Genomic DNA, 23890 nt, shown 5'->3' on the forward strand with positions numbered 1-23890 from the left:
TGAGATTTTGGTGATCAGCTAGCCATGGGACAATATTTAGATATTTTCTTAAACCAGATTTTTCCCCCCTTAACCTATTGTTGGCCCAGGACATTGAGATTGCTTGTACACACTGTATGTAGGTCAAGGCTGATGAATTGCTGACTTCACATTCTTAGATTAGTATTTTAATCATTCAAATGTGTAGCTGCCTTTTAGTCTTTCAGGTCTACACTTTAATTCACTACTTAAGTTTGGTAGTAAGTCATATAACACAGTATGAGAAATTTCATTTGTAAACTTGTATCTCTTTACCAAATTAAACAAAATCTTCTATCCAAGCTAGATAGAAAGTTACTGCTTTTTATTAGAGATTTTGTTCTATTACCCCTTCCTCTTCACTAATCTTAGCTCCTCTCTAACTACAAAAACTCAGAGCTGCTTACCCTCATGCATTGTGGTTTGCCTCTGGACACCCACCTTATCCTCACATTTGCATTTTCACACTATCAAATCATTTGTTAGTAGTGCAAAATATTTGGCTTGTACTTCTGTCAAGTGTTGCATAGTTTTAGAATGTCCTTCCCGTAGCCTCTGGTACATTGCTGTAAACATTCACCGTCCCTTTGCTTATAAAACCCCTTACTTCAGGTCTCTTACTTCGTGACTTCTTCTCCATCATCATATCTGAATTCTGGAATAAACTTCCTTTTTTCCTTAGAAGCTTCACAAATTCCTGCAAGGTCACTGTGATGAAAACTTTCACTCAAAACTAGCTTTGCTACTGCCATTCTACAATCTTAACTACATTACTCCCTCTGCAGCTTGATGGCTTCCACATTAGGCTGCTTCAGCTGTCCTGGAAGTCATGCACACTCGGCCTCAGAACAGTGCATTGCAGTCCTCCTGTGCATCTTGTGCACTGTTTAAGGTATCACCTATCAGATTACCACTCACTGGAGATCTTGAAAATGACTACTTCTGATCCAGCTTGGGATTAATGCTACTAACCTTGCTCCTGGTGAGAAAAGGAGCAGAGGTTCACTGATTCCTGCTGGCCTCTGACCGGGCAGTTTATATGGGACTTCCCTAGTTGGTCTGGCAGTGGTTTTGGTGAGAACATCTTCAGGGCCTTTGTGCAGCTTGGCTTTCTGTTGCATCAAGCTGCTGTAGGCTCTATCTGTTAAGAGAAGACTATTACAAGTGTACTGAACACAGAAAAATCTGGGCTAAAACTACTTCTAAGGAAGCAGCTTGGGATTAATGCTTTTCTTTTTTTTTTTGCTTGTGGTGAAAGATTTCATCCCTAGCTTTGTGCATCTGTGTTGAGACCAACACTGTCTTCATTACCAAACAGCACCCCTGGCAGTCAACTCTAAACCTCTTATGCGCTAATACTCTTCCAGCCCATATTAATAAGAAATTTGAACCATGGGTTTGCACATTACAGCTGTCTGCTTAGCCAGCTTGGTTGAAATGGTCATCCTGATACAATAGAACAGTTGTCTCATGTTTACTGACAACCAGCTAGTACTTAAACTGACACTGCGTGAGAGAGATGTAGTTATATAGTGTTACTAGAGGCAAAGCTGTCACACAAAGCCACTGCAAACAGCAAACAGGTTGTCATAACACAGCACAACACTGTACCTTTTCACATAACATAGACCAAACACAGACTTACATAAACTGTAACTGAATGTTAAACTTCTGAAACTAAAGCCAACTATTTCATGTACTTTTTTTACTATATAATAAACTACACAATTCTTAACCTACTAATACCCAAAAACTTTGTCTTTCCTCTCAACAACAGTAATACAAAAGACTTGCAGACCCAACACCAAAGATGAAGCCAAAAACAAAAAGACCCTTATCTTGTTTAAAAGCCCACCCACATTGCTCAACAACTTGAAAGCTGCCAAGGTAGGAATCAAAAAGGCCAAACTGCTCTGTTCTTGCCATTTCACTAACTCTCCCAGTCAGCTTGCCTGTCCCTAATCCTCCTGTCCTATCCTGACCCTACTGGGCCACTCCCATCTCACTTTTGACACCTACATCTGGGCATACCTAAACCACAAAGACTTCAGAAATGTAACCTAAGAAACAAGTACCATCAGCAGCACACAACACAAGCAGCACCCTTCATGAATCGTACAGGCAGCAGCTTCCATGAAGCATACATCCAAGTGTCACATTGCCTCAAGCCTATAGCTTAAAAGGACACTGCAGATCCAATATCCTAGTTGTAGGTGACTGCATAGTGAGGCACACTGATGCACCAGTCACAAGGCTGTACAAGAAGATGGTCACAGTCTGTTAGTGATTAGGTGCCAGCGTTCAGTGCCTCATTCATGCACTCAAGTCCTTATACCACAGGTACACATATAACACACACTCATAATGCAAGCGGGCATAAATGGCTTGAAACGTACCTCCTTGGACTGTATGAAATGAGAGACATGATAGAGCTCTCTGAATATGTGTTTGAGGTAGGTATGAGCTTGACCTTGAGCAGCATTCAACCATCACCAGTAACAATGCCATAATATGGACAAACAACTACTGATTTCAACAATTGGCTTAGCTTCTGGTGTTGTTCAAAGGGGTCCAGTTTATATCAAACTGAGAAGAGGTGGTAGACAGTCCTAACTGCTTTGCCAGAGATGGCTTGCATCTGACAACCCCCAGCTTTTACTTACTGTCTAAATACTTGTTCTTCCTTTAGTGCATTTTTAGGCAACACCAGCCTTTCAGGCTTCCAGCATTACAAAACAGAATCCAAATAATATAAATGTATTTCTGCTCAGTGTTAGGAAGCTCCACAGAAAACTCAAATCCTTCAAGCACTCTTTACCCTAGACAACATTGATATATGTATCGTCACAGAGACCTGGTTCAGGCACAATAAGAGCACCCCATCTGTGCAGGGTTTCAATGCTCACCACACATTCAGGCCCACTGCATTAGATGATGGTGGTAAAGGCAGTGTTTTTTCCATAGTCTTAAAAAAAAATACATCTTCTGACTTGTTAGACAAGATAACTACCTGAAATTCCTCCACATGTAACTTCAAGACCCTTCAGAGAAGTATCTGGCTCATCCAGCATCCAGTGCTGGACCCCGACCTGGCATTCCTCAGCTGTATGTTGAGGAGCAAAAAGAAGGCCACAATCTGGCCGGTCCATTTTCTGCACTCCATAAAGGACTTCTGCTTTTAAAACTGTCACAGGCAGTTTGCTACATTTAAATGTGTTACAAATTATACTTGCCACACACTGCTTCAGTACAGCAGAAAAGCAATATCAAAATGAATTTCTGCAATGGCATTCAGAAATGGCAGTACAGAAATGAATACCGGTACTGCATTAACCTCCCACTTACCCCCTAAAACCTTGTACCCAGCTCAGCTGCTCCTTTGCCTTGCACTAGCTCTGTCTAACCCGAATGGAGTCCATATGCATTAAGCTAGTCACCAGTCTCTTAAGAGACTTTAACTTCCCTTCTTTTAACTAGGAGTCTTTATCTCCTCAAATTTATATGCCCAGACATTTCTGGACTTCATAAATGTAAGCTGTCTGGACCAGATAGTACTGGACTTGGTCCTTACCAATATGGAGATGCAGATTCCTTGTCAGTTGTAACTTCTTCCTTGGTCATATCTGACCACAACGTAGTCACATTTGCCTTAAGACTGAAGCTGGAAGCATCTTTCAATACCCTGGTATTTCTAGATTATGCCAAGGTTAATTTGCTAAAACTGAATCATGACCTGGCTAAATTCAAAAGCCCCTTCCATCTTGATCCCACTGCTTATGGGGAGTCCTTTACTGCCAAATTCTATGCACATACACACCTGCAAGTCCATTGGTGGAATAGACACCCACTCAAGGCATCTTAATTTATTTTGCAATGTAAGTAAAACATGTAGGAAGGATAGAATGTAGGAATGGTAGATATGTATCACAGAGAAGTCCACTTCTTTGGCACAGTCTTTCTCTACACCTAAAACAAAGTACTTCTCTTACTCTTAAATGGAGTCTGAATGAATTTTGCAAATTCCATTCCTGGAGTAGCAAACTTGTCCCTTATGTAAAGGGGTAATGTGTAAATGTTTTGCTTGCTCTGTGGTATTCTAAGGGGTAATGTGTAAATGTTTTGCTTGCTCTGGGGTATTCTTATCTACATGGCAAGGACAAAAATTCATGGGAATGATTCTCAAGGGTTAGTAACTTAGTGAATACCCATGAACTTAGATGGATCTGTCGCCCTCAGGAGTAAATATAATGCCAGATTTAAAAATAAACCCTAATGTAAACAGGCTGTATGTTGTTGTTTGTCTTTTCGGCTTTTCCCGGTTAGGGGGCGCCACAGCGGAACTCCGGTCCGCTTATGATTGGCAGTAGATTTTCACGAACGCCGAGGTGCCAGCTTGACGTCCAGCCATCAACGAATGAAAGAAAAAAGTCATTTCATGCAAAAATAAATTACTCAAGAGATGACAGTAACATTTTTTCTAAACTCAGCAATGAACTCCAGACCCTGATGAAATCAACAAAATCTAGATGTGAGGTAAAAATACCCATACAAGTGAAGGATGACCATAAAGCCACCTTCAGCTATGTTAGAAGTCTTAGAAATTATACCAAGCACTGTGTAGAGCTAATAGTAAATAATTCACATAGCCAGACTCTGAGGACATAGACAATCTAATAGTGGACAATTTTAGTTGAAATCCCAGACCCTCCATATTTCCAAAACACACCTGTATTCACACCCCTCAAATCTCCCAATTACAAGTCCTTAAGGCACTATTCAAGGTCAAAAACACTACTTCTGTGGAGCCAGATAACATATACTGGGCTAGATAACATACCAAGCCATCTACGGGTCAGTCTGAAACTTGACTACTTGACTTGTTAGAGTCCCTACAGTGGTTATTCAGTATCAACCCCCAAAGAGGCTTCATACCAGATGAATGGAGGATACTAGCAACTATCCCCTTGTACAAAGTTAAGGCATTAATGGATCTGGGTAATTGCAGGATAAGCCTGACTAGTTGTATCTGTAAGACTATGGAAAGGATAATTATGGATTTAATGAAAAAGGACCTAGGTAATCTACAAAATCTTGACCCAAGCAGTGGGATTTGTCAAAGGCAGATCCAGTCTACTTAATCTAGTCAACTTCTCTGAGAAGATCAATGGAGCAGTGTATGAGAACAAATTAATATAAAACCACACATCTAGACCTCTCAAAGGCATTTAACCCCATTCTGCACTCAGGTATTGTAGATAAACTCTCCCAGCTAAGTCAACCCCTATATAACTCATTGGATAGCACACTGGCTCACATATAGAGTCCAAGAAATTAGGGTGGACAGCTCTACGTCCTTGTAAAGACCCATCAGTAGCAGAGTACCCCAGGGATCAATACTTGGGCCACTCCTCTTTGGTGTTTAGTTCTAAAGGGTCGAAGCAGTAAGGGTTTATGGCTTACTGTGTTTGCAGATGACTGTAAACTTGGTGTCATCATAAACTACCCAGAGGGCACCAAAGTATTCCAAGATGGCCTTTCCCAAATGATGAATAGCTGGTGTTAAAGTCATGTACTTACACAAAATGTCAAGAAATGTATAATTTTATCCTTCCACAAGCATAACTTCCCTTGTAATTATCACCTTGACAACACACACCTGAGAGGTTATCCCATTCTCAGGGACCTGGGAGCTTATGCAATAGCATACTGCCCTGTGATCACTACATATACACTATTTTAAGGAAGTTCATTTTCATTCCACAGCTTCTATCTAAAGGCATGGTGTCCATGTCCAGGGACGCAATAATTCCACTGTACCCAGCTCTCATCTGGTCTGTCATTGAATATATTGCCCCATTTGGTATGTAACTGTCCAAACATTTAGCAAGGTGCAAACACAATGCTTTCTTACTAAAAAAATCAAGGGTTTAAATCACAAAAGCTATGCAAAGTGTCAAAGCCTTGTCCCACTTCTCAATATCATACAGACTACTAGGAGCTGACTTTCCTCACATAAAGATCCTCAGCAGACTCTGTTCTGTCAGACCTAATACACATTTGCAAACCCAATGGTAGCGTGAAAACCTGCTCAAGGTATCTCAGTCTCTTGCAATGTAAGTAGAACATGTAGGGATACAGATAATACCTCTATTGTGGGACTGTCTTCCACTCTACATAAAGTGAAGGACTTATCTCACACATTTCAAGCATAATTTAGATGATTGGATGGGCAACTGCAAATTCCCCCAGGTTTAGCACTCATGTCCCTCCCTCATGGTTAGGGGTAACAAGGTTATGTCCCAACATATCCTTGTTCTGCTCACCTGTGGGTTATTCCAACATGAAATATAAGGGCTAAAAACTACAATGGGAATATATGGCCAGGCATCATAAAGTGTAGTAATCGTAATAGCCTGATAAGTACCTATGAAGCAGGCAATATATTCTCCTAATTGAGGATTCTGATTCATCTCTGATCATAACACACTTCTGTCTTTGAGTCATGGAGTTAGTAGTCAATGTTGTCCAGTGTAAATAAATAGTGTACAAGCATGTGCGTCGGCTACTTAGATATTTACTTTTGTACTATAGTTATTGTTTATGCTTTAATGCCTGTCATGTCTGTCTTTTTGTGTTTGTTTTCTCCTGTAAAAGAGCTGACACTCGAAGTTTCATTTAGGTAGCACTTGTATTTCCTAAATGACAATAACGTTTCTTTGAATCTTTGGATTTCACAAAATTCGCACTGAGAGCAGAGAGAAGCCAAGCTCACTGTGAATAATGACATTCATACTGAAAACATATAGCAAGTAGTTGTAATCAGAGAGACCTTGTCATAATACTTTGTAGTGCTCGGAGTTTCATCTGCTCCATGTACTTGTTACAGAAAAAAAAACATAGGATCATGAAGCGTTCTACAGTTTTAATAACCATAAAACAATTCTGAGTGAGTGATGGGCTTTAAAAGATGTTCGCTACTTCACTCTACCACAGTTTTTGACAAGTGTAGAACAGCTTTATAAGCTGTGAAAATGTTGCTAACTTTGTTTTGCTGAAGCAGCAGTTGAGTAAAGAGTAGAGCTTAACAGAGATGAAAGTGCTTAAGAGAACGTTGTTAAATACTTTTCTTACATCAGGAAGGTGCTTGACAAAATTGTCTTTTTCCTGAATTTTGATCGTAATTGTGTTTTTTTCATTGACTAAATCTGTGGTGTGCAATTTTTATGTCAGGTTTAGCTGCTTCATACATTTGCATATCTTTCACACTGTTTCAATTGTAACTTGTCTTTTTTTTGCCCAGGTCTCCTCCGAGAAAGTCAGACAAGTAAATAAAATGTGCTGTTGTCTAATTAAAACAGATTAGCAGTTCCACTTGGTACTTTGTCTTTTTATGATGGTTTCATTCAGGGCTAGCTGCATAGTTTGTAATGCCTTCCCCTCACTTCCAAGCAGACCAACTCACAGAATTTCATCCAGGAACCATATGTCCAAACCACATCGATCACCGGAATACAAACTTACCAAACTAGAATGTTTGGACCGAAGCTGTGGAAGGCACACCCATCCATTATAAAAAAGAAAAAGCTGATCTCGCATGCAGAATTGTATTTTCCACTAAAACCACAATTTAGATCAGATGTCATTAAGTGGTATATCTCCCAAACCCAGAGCTTTAACTAGGGCAAAATGAAGGGGGGCAGCTGTTGTAGGTGCAGTTTAAGGGGTGCGATCAGCAGGTAGATGCTGATGCTGCTGGAATAAAACCATTTTTTGGTCTTACATTTTGAGAGAGTCCACCTCAACTTCATGTTGAGGGATACTGATTTGGAGAACTGTACAGACGACCTAGTTATGTTTCTGCCAAAACCAGTTGTACTGTATAAAGCAGTACAACTGGTGAACTTGGTGCTTGATGTAAAAATATTGTACAGAACTTTAAAATTAATGTAAATAGTCTGGGACCAGCACACATTATCCTGAACTACTTAACTCAACTATTGAATTTAATGGCTGTTCTGAGATTCTTTAGCAATTTACATTGTGTTAAACTATTACGTTAATCTCTTACCAGCTGTGCCCTTCAGCTATTGAATTCAATGGTTGTTTTGTGATTCTTTAACAGTTTACATTGTGTTAAAATATTACATTGATCTCTTACCAGCTGTGCCCTTATCTAATTTATATGTAATTACTTGTATTCATTTCTGCATGTACTAATGTAAGTAAGATTGTTTCCATTGGTCTCTGTATTCTGTCTTTCGTTGACATGAAAGTGGTCCACTTGGTTCAGTGCTTTACCTTGGTAAAGAAAGAACAACCCCTGGTCTCTGTTGTTTCTGTGCTGCTGTCTTTGCACATCCTTCATCAGACATTAAAGTAAAATGTGTAAATCCAATTGCTTTCTTCTGAGTGTATGTTCTGTGTTAAGTAGTAATATAATCCTTTCTGCAACTGTACAGTGCCCCTGCTGTGTAACTGAGTTATTTTTTGTTGTGTGTGTGTTATGTTAAACTGTCAGCAGCATGTTTTGTGCATCACATGAAGCTATCAGCATTTTGGCCTTCAGTATATACCATGGATTCATGCATCATGTTATTTTGAATTAGTTTTTATTTTATCACATTACACGCGAGTCCAATTAAAACATTTTTCTCAAAGGTGAGACAGTTAGGTAATCAGTCATTAGATCAGATATAATACGCAAAAAAAAAAAAAAAAGAATAAAATAAGAATTGGGTATAAAAGCAGCAGATTTAGTGGGAACCGTCCTACTGAGAGTCTTGCTTGTCTGCCAAAGGTTGGTAGAAAATTAAGTCTAGAGGAACACCTGATGCTGCCGACTGTGGAACACTGTTAGTTAACATTAAAAGCTGAACAATACTAAATCATTAACGCTAATCATATTTTGACTTAGGAATGGAATCCATTCATGTCAAGGCATTGACCCAAACACTTGGCGAAATTAAACCTGGAGCACTCGTGTAACTGATGAGGCATCAAATCTCTCAGTAATACAGCATTACATATGAAAATGAATGAATTCCAGTGGTCTCCAGCATCATCCTGGGATTCACTATCAGAGACTGGACAATGGATAACAAGCAGCTCTTTCGAGTAGGAGGGAGGGAGGGACCTAGACTGTGTAGTTAAAATCTACAGATAATAAGGTGAAGCTGGCACTCGGATACTGTCCATAGCATAAAAGTAAAAAATTAAGCTGTCAAGAGGTTTATATTGTCTTTGAAGGGATCATGGTCCTTGCTGTCCTAGAGACATAGTTCAAAGGCTAATCCTGCATTCCACATATAGTTGGGTACAGCACTTTTCACTCTGCCCAGCCCACTGAACAAGGAGGGTTGTGTACCCAGTTTTGTAAGTAAATCCTTCAAAAGTAGGGTTATAGAAGCAAATTGTGAGCATGAAAATACTGCAAACCCAGGTTATAATAACCTACATAAACTACAGCTTGGTATTATCACACCTCATACACCCCGGTTATAATAAACTACATAAACTACAGCTTGGTATTATCACACCTCATACACCCTAGATATAATAAACTACATAAACTACAGCTTGGTATTATCACACCTCATACACCCAGGATATAATAAGCTACATAAACTACAGCTTGGTATTATCACACCTCATACACCCCGGTTATAATAAACTACATAAACTACAGCTTGGTATTATCACACATCATACACCCCGGTTATAATAAACTACATAAAGTACAGCTTGGTATTATCACACCTCATACACCCCGGATATAATAAACTACATAAACTACAGCTTGGTATTATCACACCTCATACACCCCAGATATAATAAACTACATAAACTACAGCTTGGTATTATCACACCTCATACACCCAGGATATAATAAACTACAGCTTGGTATTATCACACCTCATACACCACGGATATAATAAACTGCATAAACTACAGCTTGGTATTATCACACCTCATACACCCCGGTTATAATAAACTACATAAACTACAGCTTGGTATTATCACACCTCATACACCCCGGTTATAATAAACTACATAAACTACAGCTTGGTATTATCACACCTCATACACCCCGGATATAATAAACTACATAAACTACAGCTTGGTATTATCACACCTCATACACCCAGGATATAATAAACTACATAAACTACAGCTTGGTATTATCACACCTCATACACCCCAGATATAATAAACTACATAAACTACAGCTTGGTATTATCACACCTCATACACCCAGGATATAATAAACTACAGCTTGGTATTATCACACCTCATACACCCCGGATATAATAAACTACATAAACTACAGCTTGGTATTGTCACACCTCATACTCCCAGGATATAATAAACTACATAAACTACAGCTTGGTATTATCACACCTCATACACCCCGGTTATAATAAACTACATAAACTACAGCTTGGTATTATCACACCTCATACACCCAGGATATAATAAACTGCATAAACTACAGCTTGGTATTATCACACCTCATACACCCCAGTTATAATAAACTACATAAACTACAGATTGGTATTATCACACCTCATACACCCCGGATATAATAAACTACATAAACTACAGCTTAGTATTTTCACACCTCATACACCCAGGATATAATAAACTACATAAACTACAGCTTGGCATTATCACACCTCATACACCCCGGATATAATAAACTACATAAACTACAGCTTGGTATTATCACACCTTATACACCCTGGTTATAATAAACTAAATAAACTACAGCTTGGTATTATCACACCTCATACACCCCGGATATAATAAACTACATAAACTACAGCTTGGTATTATCACACCTCATACACCCAGGATATAATAAACTACATAAACTACAGCTTGGTATTATCACACCTCATACACCCCGGTTATAATAAACTACATAAACTACAGCTTGGTATTATCACACCTCATACACCCTGGATATAATAAACTACATAAACTACAGCTTGGTATTATCACACCTCATACACCCCAGTTATAATAAACTACATAAACTACAGCTTGGTATTATCACACCTCATACACCCAGGATATAATAAACTACATAAACTACAGCTTGGTATTATCACACCTCATACACCCCGGTTATAATAAACTACATAAACTACAGCTTGGTATTATCACACCTCATACACCCAGGATATAATAAACTACATAAACTACAGCTTGGTATTATCACACCTCATACACCCCGGATATAATAAACTACATAAACTACAGCATGGTATTATCACACCTCATACACCCCGGTTATAATAAACTACATAAACTACAGCTTGGTATTATCACACCTCATACACCCCGGATATAATAAACTACATAAACTACAGCTTGGTATTATCACACCTCATACACCCCGGTTATAATAAACTACATAAACTACAGCTTGGTATTATCACACCTCCTACACCCCGGATATAATAAACTACATAAACTACAGCTTGGTATTATCACACATCATACACCCCAGTTATAATAAACTACAGCTTGGTATTATCACAACTCATACACCCCGGATATAATAAACTACATAAACTACAGCTTGGTATTATCACACCTAATACACCCCGGATATAATAAACTAAATAAATTACAGCTTGGTATTATCACACCTCATACACTCCGGATATAAAAAACTACATAAACTACAGCTTGGTATTATCACACCTCATACACCGAGGATATAATAAACTACAGCTTGGTATTATCACACCTCATACACCCCTGTTATAATAAACTACATAAACTACAGCTTGGCATTATCACAGCTCATACACCCCAGTTATAATAAACTACAGCTTGGTATTATCACAACTCATACACCCCGGATATAATAAACTACAGCTTGGTATTATCACACCTCATACACCCCTGTTATAATAAACTACATAAACTACAGCTTGGCATTATCACAGCTCATACACCCCAGTTATAATAAACTACAGCTTGGTATTATCACAACTCATACACCCCGGATATAATAAACTACATAAACTACAGCTTGGTATTATCACACCTAATACACCCCGGATATAATAAACTACATAAATTACATATTGGTATTGTCACACCTCATACACTCCGGATATAAAAAACTACATAAACTACAGCTTGGTATTATCACACCTCATACACCGAGGATATAATAAACTACATAAAATACAGCTTGGTATTATCACACCTTATACACCCCGGTTATAATAAACTACAGCTTGGTATTATCACACCTCATACACCCCGGTTATAATAAACTACATAAACTACAGCTTGGTATTATCACACCTCATACACCCCAGTTATAATAAACTACAGCTTGGTATTATCACACCTCATACACCCCGGATATAATAAACTACATAAACTACAGCTTGTTATTATCACACCTCATGCACCCCGGATATAATAAACTATATAAACTACAGCTTGGTATTATCACACCTCGTACACCCAGGATATAATAAACTACATAAACTACAGCTTGGTATTATCACACCTCATACACCCTGCTTATAATAAACTACATAAACTACAGCTTGGTATTATCACACCTCATACACCCCGGTTATAATAAACTACATAAACTACAGCTTGCCATTATCACACCTCATACACCCCGGTCATAATAAACTACATAAACTACAGCTTGCTATTATCACACCTCATACACCCCGGTTATAAGAAACTAGATAAACTACAGCTTGGTATTATCACACCTCAATACACCCCGGTTATAATAAACTACATAAACTACAGCTTGCTATTATCACACCTCATACACCCCGGTTATAATAAACTACATAAACTACAGCTTGGTATTATCACACCTCATACACCCAGGATATAATAAACTACATAAACTACAGCTTGGTATTATCACACCTCATACACCCCGGTTATAATAAACTACATAAACTACAGCTTGCTATTATCACACCTCATACACCCCGGTTATAATAAACTACATAAACTACAGCTTGGTATTATCACACCTCATCCATGTCACCTCAAGAAGATAACTTGTTTTCATGATAATTTGTAATCCTCATTACAAAAATTATTTTTGTGTGTGGTGACCTAAATTATTCTTTGTCTGCCTAACTATATCTCAAGCAGTAATAAGATGCAGAAACTGCTGTACTTTGTAAATATAAATAATCATAAACGGATATTACAAATGCCAACAAGAGGCAAAAACATGGTTATCATCCTGCACAACAGCCCTGACAGCTATATAATATATGTTGCCTCCATGCTTTTGCTTTGACCACACTGCCATAACCTTCTATACACCTAACCAATTTTAATAACAAAATGATACAGTATTTAAGGATTTTTCAAACAGTAATTTTAGTGCACTGAGCTATCCCTTTGCATCAGTTAACTGGAACCATATATTGCACCCCTTCACAACCTGTTGGTTAATCATTCACATACCTGCATGTCAGTTTAAGTAACCTGCACTGACAAATTTATATCTGTGAAGCGTAAGTGTAGTGGAAAATTGTGCAGTAACTCTAAATGGTAGCGTTACAAAATCAAGAAATTAAATTAAAAGAAGGGTACAAAGCATTCAGACTTGACCTTAGCCTTGTTGGACTGGAATAAGTAAATTCCATTGAGAACAAAACTCATTTTTAGTGTCATTTGATTCAAAACTTGCAATCAAAATGAATGACAATAACAAAGCCTTCTACTACTACATTAAAGAAGTTAAAGGGAAGAAATAAGAATGTAGTATGCTAGAACCAAAAGGTATTGAGCTAACAGAATCAGCATATATGTCTAATATACTAGCATATAGAACCTCATCCACTTTTTCTCCATGCAGCATGCTCCCAAATGAAATTATACCTGAAATGGTAACCTCTGCCATGTGTAAGGCCAGAAAAGCTAGTTCTGTGGAACCAGTTGAAACACTGAGGAGCCTAATTTGTGATATCGGAGATAGTCTGGTGTAATCCCTTTACACCTTCTTAGTACATTAAAAAAACAAGTACAGCCCTGATGTATAGAAGCAGGCTGTTGAGTTCCCACTCCCCACGGAGGGCTTTCCACTGACCTCTGGCAGCAAACTAGTGGGCTCCCAAACCTCAAGGGAAGCCTTCCCACAAATATCATAAAATATAGAGTGATCCTCTTAAAAGCATATTTTGTAGGGTGATGGAAAGTATCATCTTTGATGTTGTTCAGACAAAGTCAGCAATCCTCTCTCCCTCTATTACATAACCAGTTAGAGTTTTGTCAAAAGTACATATCTTATTCTTAACTGGTTTACGGGTAAGTACTAAGCTAGCTGCCCCATTTTAAACCTATGCAATTTCCCATGGTGAGAATCAAACATTGTAACTCTTAGCTATGAGGTAAACACCTTAACCATTATACCAGGCTCCAAACACTATGCCACCCTCCCAATATTAATGTCATATTTTTGAGAATGTGACTGCAATGCTGGATGGATAATTATGTCTGTGCAGCTTACTCATAAACATAAGGATGTAATATTAAATAAAATCCATAATAACTTGGATCTGTGATTGGATGGGTCCCCTTCAGATGGCTGAACTTTTAAAAGCCATATGGCCGAGACCATATGATTGAACATTTAAAAGCCCAACCGGTCTGAATGGGGATCTCCATAGAACACAGAACGGGAAGCTTTCCCTTTACCGCAATGTAATGCGATCTCGGAGTTGGTATAGTTAAATAGCGGGGAGTGTGGGGGTGCAGGGGGGCTTGGCCCCCTGCTAGCACTGTTTAGTTTTTTTTTTGTTTATTTCTTTTTTTTTCACATTTTCGAACATTCAGATATTCAGTCATATGGTTTCAAGCATATGAAAGTCGAGCATTTGGATGTTTGATTATGTGAATAGACCCGATTGGATAATTGGTCTTACACAACACGTAAGAATAGGAGGACTCTTGTCCTTAGTATCCCCTCACCAGTGAAGTTCCTCCATGATTTGTAACACCAAAAATGCTGCCAAGCCATAGGTTCATAGGTTCATAGGTAGGTACTAGGCTATCTGCCCGAAGGCATTTATAAGCCTAGCCAGAATGTGTTGACTTTCGCTGCCCCCTTAGATTAGTTCCCTGTGCCTCTGTCCAGCAGAGCTACTGAAGTGATCCATGGGGCAAACATTTTGTTTCCCATCCACTTGTCAAGGCTTCTCTTGAAGAGTGTTAGTGAGGAACTCTGCCTAATGTAGAATAGAATCTTGTTCCAAAGCATGGGAAGTATCTCGGACAGGAATCTATCCCTCCAGCACGTCCTATTTATTGTTGTGGTGAGGTTTTGATCCCTAGAGCATGTGGTTCGAGGGGATATGGTTTTCTTTAGGTGGAGCATGTCCATCCATTCTGGGTTGGACATGGCCTTGTATGTCAGGCAGAGATCACCTCTGAGTAGGCGGTATGCAACCGAGTACAGCTGGAGTTTCTTCAGTCGAGCTGCATAGAGCATCTGTTTGAGGACAGTGATCCTCTTGGTGAGGTAGTTCTGTGGTCTTTCCAGCTGCTGCAGGTGTCTTGTAAGGTACATCCGAAATGGGGCATTGTACTCTATGATGGGTCTGATAAGTGATGAGTAGAGGGGCACCTCTTTTGATCTGGATGCAAACCCTTTTGTGATTAGGTGGGCCACATACAAGGATTTTCTAACCACTTTTGCAATGTGATTATCAAAGGAGAGATTACTATCTACTGGGTCCCCAGATCCCTTATTACGTCTTCCGTATTTAGGGGGCTACCACCTATGTGGTAGTTTGTGGGTACTTTGTTTTTTCCAAAGGGTATGACTATGCACTTTTTGGCATTTAGCTTGAGGCCATGATTTTGACACCAGGTATCCGTCTCAGTGAGGCCCTTTTGGAGGATGTCTGTGTCAGCCGGGGAGTCAATTATAGCCCCCAGTTTGCAATCGTCTGTGAACTTGGTCAGCCATAGTCCTTCTGTGCTTGCCTGTACCTCTGCGAGGTATATGCCGTACAGGAGGGGTCCTAGGACTGAGCCCTGGGGAACGCCACTTGTAACTGGTTTAGAGTTGGACCTAGCTCCTGCAACTTTCACCATGTGGGTTCTGTCCAGGAGCCAGGTGGCAACCCATCTTGTGACACAGGGGTTTATGTTCAGGCTGGTGAGCTTGTCTATAGTACCAGAATGGGGAATGGTGTCAAAGGCCTTTGCGAGGTCTAGGTAGGCTGTGTGTACCACCTTTCCCTTGTCTATAGCCTTGGTAACTGTCTCAAAGAAGTCCACCAGGATTAGGAGGCATGATCTGCCCTTAACAAAGCCGAACTGGGTAGGGTCCAGTGTTTGGAGGTTCCCAATGTCTCTGTTAACGAGTTCCATGATGATGAGCTCCATAGCCTTGCAGACCAAGCTAGTCAGGCTTATAGGGTGATAGTTCCCGGAGTCTGTTGTGGCTCCACCTTTGTGAAGTGGAATAACCGTTGCTGTGCGTCACTCTATGTGTATGTAGCCTGTGGAGAGGCTGAGTTTGAACAGTGTATTTAGGTGAGGGGTTAGTTCATCTTTGACCTCGTGTAGGACGCAGCCTGGGGCACCATCCTGTCCCATTGATGCTGTGTTTTTGGCTTTGGAGAGGGCTGTTTTAACCTGAGTGTCTGTGATTTCAGGGGCACTACATTCTTCTGGTATGGTTATGGGCTCTTTTGGGGGTGAGTGGGGGGTGAAGTTTGCACTGAACCTGTCCTGCCAGGATGTTGGCGATATCGGTTGGTTCAGTGTATGTTGTGCCATTCTGCACTAACTCCGAGCAGATCTGAGCATTGCCACTTAGATTCTTGACATAGCTAAAGAATGCCTTGTGGTTATCTTTGGAGTCCTTGGTAGTTTTTCTTTCAAAGCTAGCCTTGGATGATTTTATGAGGGATCGTAGTTTCTTGCTCATCCTGATCAGGGATATTTTCCCTTCTTGGGATTTTGCTCTTTTCTGTACTAGTTTCCTTCTTTTGTTGTATAGCTTGTTTATGGCAGGGGTCCACCAGACTGGTTTCCTTTTCTTGGAGGAGTGAGTCTTGGTTTTGCTTGGGATAGCACAATCAATGCATTCTTGTAGGTGCCCATAGAATGCATTAGTAAAGAATTTTGCAGCTTGGACAGCATTATCCTGTAGCATGGGGGCTTTGAAACTTTCCACCTCGGTCTTAAGTAACGTGAAGTACCTTTTGTCGACCAAAATAAATAAAAACTGTTAAGTGCTTTTGTTCATAATCTTATTAAACGTACTCAGAACTGTAACCTAAAATTCAACACCACTATTATATAATAATAACTCATTACCATAAGAAACAAAACAGCCAGTCAGTTTATAACCCTCATAAATATTCAGTGCTTAAACATGGTATCAATCCAAAACATCTCTCAATATAGCTATCACTAAAGCATAACATTCTAATAATGAATGTCATTGGCTTTATATTTAGTGGTATTCATGGTAAAGACTAAAATTCAAAAGCTGAGAAATTTGTCTGACTGATATGATTATCAAAGAGAGGCAACTGATAATCAGTACACAAGGTAATGTTAATTGGAAAAGCAGCAACTGCTCATCAATAGACAAGGTAGTGCTAACTGGTAAAGAAGCAACCATAGCTTTCAATCTTCCAACTCCAAAATGAGGAGCACTATCTCTCATAATGTGGAGCAAATTAGCAAAATGTGGAATACTTACTAAGAGTTTCAATAACACTCACAGGATTCCTAAAATGTGTTGTATACTTTGGAAATTTATTTTGATGAATTAATATGATTCAGAAGTATTTACAATGGATATGAGGTAAAAAGAAGCTCCTAACCCTGAATGTATGACACATGCTTTCAGTGTGGAACTTTGAGGAAATGAGGAATGTTCCTTGTAATCAGGTCCTCTTGAGAAGCTTGGAAGCAACTAATCAGAAGTAGACAAGGTAATGTTAATTGGAAAAGACGATCAATTTCCCTAAACAACTTTTATTATTGAATGAAAGTGGTTTAAAATATGTAGATGAGATAGAAATGTAGTTTTGCTTGATCTGCTACTGGAGAAGTATATTGGGGTGGGCACCATGTTTGTGCTCTATCAAACATGGACAATCATGTCACATCATTGCTGAGGACAGCTAAAGCACAAACTCATCATTAACCTCACAAAAACATTAGAATGTACACATTAAATTGAATGTTTGGCTTGATAAATGCACATAAATATTTCAGTTTTGCTTTACTTAGTTATTGGTCGTTAGTATTGCCAGAATGTTGTATATAGTTGAGTTTTTGGGGGGAAACAAACGTTCAATCATATCCTTTCAGCAGTGAGAACCAAAAGAGCCAATAAAGAATCGTGTTCAATTGCTAGTGGATTAAGTAGTGGTGCTCTGCACCTCTGTTGATGGAGTCAAATGTCCTAAACCTTGTCATCACAATAAACAAAACATGCTGGAAGGATAGGTTCCTGACCCAGAGACTCCCCAGACTCTGCAATAGACAGCCCATACATGTCAAGCAGAGTGCCTCCTTGGTCCTCTTCAAATGGAACCTTGACGATTGGATGGGAGATAGGAAATTCACCCTGGGGATCACGTCAGTCAGACAGGGGTCCTGGAAAGTAAATATTGTAGGAAGAAATATCCAGGGAATTGTTATGGCTAGGCTTGTATAGGCCCTAGGGCTAATAGCCTAGTACCAACCTATGAACCTATAAAGGTTGGCCTCATTGCATGAACTATTGCTGAGAATGAAAACCAACCTACTGGTTGGTCAGGTTCAGTTGAAAGAGTAAAGTATTTTACAAGACAAAATTTGAAAAATAATCTTTCTGGAAAGAAAACGGAAGAAATCTAACCTATTAAACTAGAAAGTTAGACTGGATAAGAGATAGTTGCTAGAAGCATAATACAGGAGAAGTGGGAGTACAAAAACAGACTGTTTCAGTTATCCTGGAATGTTAATGGCTCACCAAACCCTATAAAGAGAACAAATGTATATACACAAATGAAGAAATATAATCCTCAGGTGCTCTGTCTCAGTAAGAAATATTTAAGTTGATGACAAGTAGGTATGAGGTGAAAGTAACCTCAATGTTTCAAGGTGCTAGGATGTGTGTGTGTTTTCTACGCATTCAGAATGGGTATCATTATACAATTTCACACTGAATTGCTACATCATGAATGCAAGTAGGCTACAGTGAAAGAACACAGTAATAGTTACTATGGCCTCAGTTTACACTTGTGGGTTATTCCCTGATGAATATCAAGGTAATAATAAAAGATTCTGTTTGTTTGGAATGAATAGCCATTATAACCAGAGATTGGAAACTTGATCACATAGCTCGGATATTGCCATCAAGGACCTAGAAGTTCATAACCCCCAAAACAAGGGATATTGCTATAGTGTATGACTGTGGGATTAGATTTAGTTGGATTTGAGAAGGATAATTCAACTGGTATACATACTTTTCACAAGTGCATCAGGGCTGTTCAGCAGTAAATAAAATAGTGACCAGTGAATTTGTATAATTAGCAATGTTTAAACCCCACCTGTTTCCTTGACTGACCTTGACATCCAGATTTTTAATAGTGGGATTGAGTAAGGAAGAATAGAAAGGAAGTGGTTGTTTAATATCTCATTTCATAACTATGTCTGTAAGCAACGGTGTGAACAGATAGGAGATTTGTTTACATATCCAGCCATGAGAGGTGGGAGCAAGTTATCGACCTGATGGAAGGTGTTTAAAGAGTCTTTGAAAGTGGGATTGTGACTGTTTGTAGCCAGGATAAGAGAAACCAGGAGATATTTATCAATCCATTGCCAGGAGTGGTTACATGGAATGCAGCATATGTTGATAGTTCTGTGCATTGAAGTTCATGAATAAATGTTGTAGCCATGTGCAGTCAGCTTTCATATTGATTAAAACCATGATTTCTATCAGAGGGCAGCTTCTATTAGAAGGGAACTTAGTAGGATTGCTTTTTTAAGTGACTTCTAACAAGAGGGCAGCTTTTAACAGAAGGTGACTTTTAAGTAAAGAAATACTGTATTAATTCATAAATTTTGGTCATAGCAAAGTGCTAACTATGCGTACTTTCATCAAACTTTATGAATAAAGTTAGTAAATGGAAGTATGCTGACCCCACATCTACAACTTTGTTCATGCATTTAATTATAAACTTTTCTTTAGCTTAGGCGCTACATTATTTCCAGACCTAGAGATGTAGCATTATGTCTACATTTCCAGCACCAAAGCAAGCCATGAATACATTATACATGATGGTTAGGCTATATAAACCAGACAGTTATGCAACTGAGTCTTAAAATGAGATGTTATATACGTAAGTAGCAAGCATAGCTCGAGCTGCTGCATTGCAAACTGGATTTTTTTTCTTTTAGTTTCTCTAACTGTGTAACTTTATAGCAAGCTGGTAAAACAACTAAGGCAAGGCAAGATAAAGTAGGCAAAATTGAACATGCCAAGACTGCATGTCAATTAAATAAACAATAGTATTTTTATTTATGTATTTATTTATTTTTAGTCGAGCTGGAATACTGTTTTTTTTTAAAGGTTAAAAGCAGCAATTACCTATTTTTAACCAAAAAGTTTTGATTATGATTTAAAATGTCAAAGGTGGCATACATCTTTGTTCTTTGTTTTTTTAAATAATTAGTAGAAGAAGAGCTGTAGCTGTGTCTGTTTCCCAAAGCTTCACTCAGGTTCTTTCTGCTTAAGATTCACTGCCAGGGCTTCCATTATCAGACTCCGACTCTGTACTCACACTGAACTGTTAGGGTGGACATCACCATGGGAGACTGATGGAAAGCTTGCTTTTAGCATGCCATGCTGCAGTTTCACCATTTGGCCTGAGTCAATGGCTGTGATTCCACAAACTTTAACATATTTTTAATGACAGTCTTATCCATGGCTGCTATAACTGATTTTACTATCCAGTTGTCAAACTCTTTGTTAGGCTTGGAGACTTCCAGTGAACTGCTTTGTGGTTAGCCAGTGTTTGTAAGTTGATTGTGTTTTGTTTTAAAGGGGGTGTCCCGTAACATGTCCGCTGGTTGCATTATTTTTGCACAGCAGTCTGGTGCAATGAATATTATAGTCCATATAATTTTTGTTAACTGTAACTTTGGGCAAGACATGAGATCTGTAATTATCCCCACAAACATTCTGTTGGCAGGTGCTGAGGCTCCCCATACATTTTCTGACCATGTTTTTGTTAGGTCTGTTTCATAATTTGGGTAATTCCACATTTATTACCATAAGGCCATCTAAGAATGCATAATCCTCAAATTCATGCGTATACTTTTCACTTCCTATATAATCTAACCTTATTTGAAAAAAAAAACACTAGGTGATGTTGCCATATGTACAGTCACTGATAACTTAGTCTATAAATTTGGAATACAGTGAGATAAATAAGTGTCCCATTTCTTGGTCTTGTTTTGTTGTGTAGTTCTGCTTTCAGTTGAAGGCCTAAATCAAGATTCAACAGAACCTATAGCTTTAAATGTCAAACATAACTAAGGCCCAAGATATTTGTACCCTAAATTGAATAACTCTAGTTTCTGAAGTCTGTCACTATATACTTGACATTTAAAATTGATTAGCCTTTTAGTAATCCTCAGAGTAATCTCAAAATTCTACAGATCCCCTGATAAATAACAAAAGGCAAAGCTGTACTTTTATTAGGCCTAATTATAGAGATATATATACAAAGGACTTATTCTAAGTAAGTCATGATTGCCTTAGTGTCTTTTTCTTAATATTCAGCACGTGTTTTAAAATTTAGTTGTTGGTCATTTTCCATTCCCAGATCTTTAAGAAAGTCTACATTTTCAAGTTGGTTATAGATCATGAGTGCTGAATTACTTGCAAGCCTACCAAAAGTCATTACCTTACACTTACTAGTATTAAAGCGTAGACCTGATTTGGATGCCCATAAGTTTATTTCTGCTAAGTTAATGTGCAGTAATCTACGTTATTATAAATAACTGCACCAGTCTGAGTCCACATCCTTCTTTAGTATATCTCTGCACAGCAAGGGGAAACTGTATAAAACATATTAAAGAATACTGGTGCTAGGACAGATCCTCTGAGTACACCTGAAATTACATTTATCTAGTTAGATTTTCACGTATGTTTTTTTTTCTTTCTGCCACTCAGCCATTCTGTAATCCATTGTATCACTTGTGGAACAGTTCTCAGTTGACGTCTATGTCCCTGTGCATCATAATATAATGTTGTAATGCATCAAAGAACTTGCATTCAAATATATAACTGCATTGCTTTTCCTTTGATCTAAATTTTTAGATATAACGTTATGAAAGGATTTTAAACTTGTCAGTGTGGATCTACTGTTTGAGAAACCATGCTGTGTTGCATCAGTTTGATTACCATAATTACGGGTCCTCGTCAAAATTTGTTGTTATCTCTCCATTCTCCAACATAAACGCAACCACACCAATGACATTCAGTCTTTTTTTGAGCTTTTTCTTTTCAAAACTAGTATTGGGAGAGTTTATGACCATCTTTAAGGCAGCCAGGTACCCACACAATCTCTTCTTCTCATGGCCAGATGTGAGGACTGCATATGGCTTGACATTGCTGGGCTGTTTGCTTTTCAAACCCAGTATATCAGCTCACACTGCCATCTTATCCATATTGCCTATAGTTGCAAAGAGGAGACTGAAGGTAGAAATTTGATTATTTATTTATTAAACAGTTGTTTACCAGGAAAGTCAGGCTGGACAGAGACCCAGGGAGAAATACTCCAGACGCATCTTTGGAATGTGGGAGGAAACGGGAGCACCCAGTGGAACCCCAAGAAAACTCAGGGAAGACATGCAAATTCTGAACAGAAGCCACCCCAGCCAAGAATCAAATTGGAGAACCTGTTGCTGTGAGGCAACAACACTAATCACTGCGCCATCCCACATGATGATGACCGAAACTTGCAAAGCACATGACTTTAGGGATTACATTTGCTAGTAAGCTCTGACCATCTTTGTTCCTTTTAGTGAAACCCCAATGTCTCAGAAACTTGTCTACATGACCATTACTTTGAAAAAATTCAGAGGATGAAATGTACTTTACCCTTGTGTGCTTCAGCCACAGATTACATTTTAATGGCCCACATACTGAACTGAAATCCAGGTAGCCACTGCAGAAATTCAGGTAGCCACTGCAGAAATCCAGGTAGCCACAGAAGACTTTTCCTGTAGGAAAGTTTGCTTCTGAATTATTGTATATAGTTGTCTTTGATCTTTGCTTAGTTTTCAAAAAACAACTTCTAAGCTCCTACAGCTTTCCCTCCATTCTGTTCAGCTTAATGTGACAGTGTTTAATCAACGCCTCATCTAGATATAGCTCTGTGGTACAGGACGATGGCCCTTCACAGACATTCTTCTTAGACCCGGAATTTTATACTTCAAATTTTACACTTACTGCCTTTATTAACAACGTGGTAAAGAAGAAACTGTCAATAACAGCAGTGTAACTACACTAATGACAGTAATAGTATTACTAGAAGCTGTAACAGCAAAAGAACAATTATTTTCCTCAGATTCTTTTCATACATATCTTTCCTTTGTAAAATATTTGTCATCACCATCTTCTAAATCATTGAAATATGTTAGTCACTTCCCTGTTATTCATACTTCCACATATGCACCAGTTTTTTTTTTCAAATTGTAAGTAGTCCACCTGTACTTTTTCTTAAAAGCTGGGCTTCCCATTGCTCATTTAATACTGCTTACAAACATCTTCCTCTGCTATACTTCGATTTAATCTTTTTATTGCTTTACCTAGTCTTACCCCATCTTAAGTGTT

The 23890-nt window shown here is 38.6% G+C and overlaps 1 protein-coding gene across 3 annotated transcripts in view; it reads left to right on the plus strand.

Moving 5' to 3' along the window:
- The window catches only part of BATF3 (basic leucine zipper ATF-like transcription factor 3), a 222530-nt gene that overhangs the window by 177999 nt on the left and 20641 nt on the right, over positions 1 to 23890 (plus strand). The window lies entirely within an intron of this gene.

Source organism: Protopterus annectens, chromosome 1.part2 (genome assembly GCF_019279795.1).
Source record: "Protopterus annectens isolate FY-2018-M chromosome 1.part2, PAN1.0, whole genome shotgun sequence".
Taxonomy (NCBI): Eukaryota; Metazoa; Chordata; order Ceratodontiformes; family Protopteridae; genus Protopterus; species Protopterus annectens.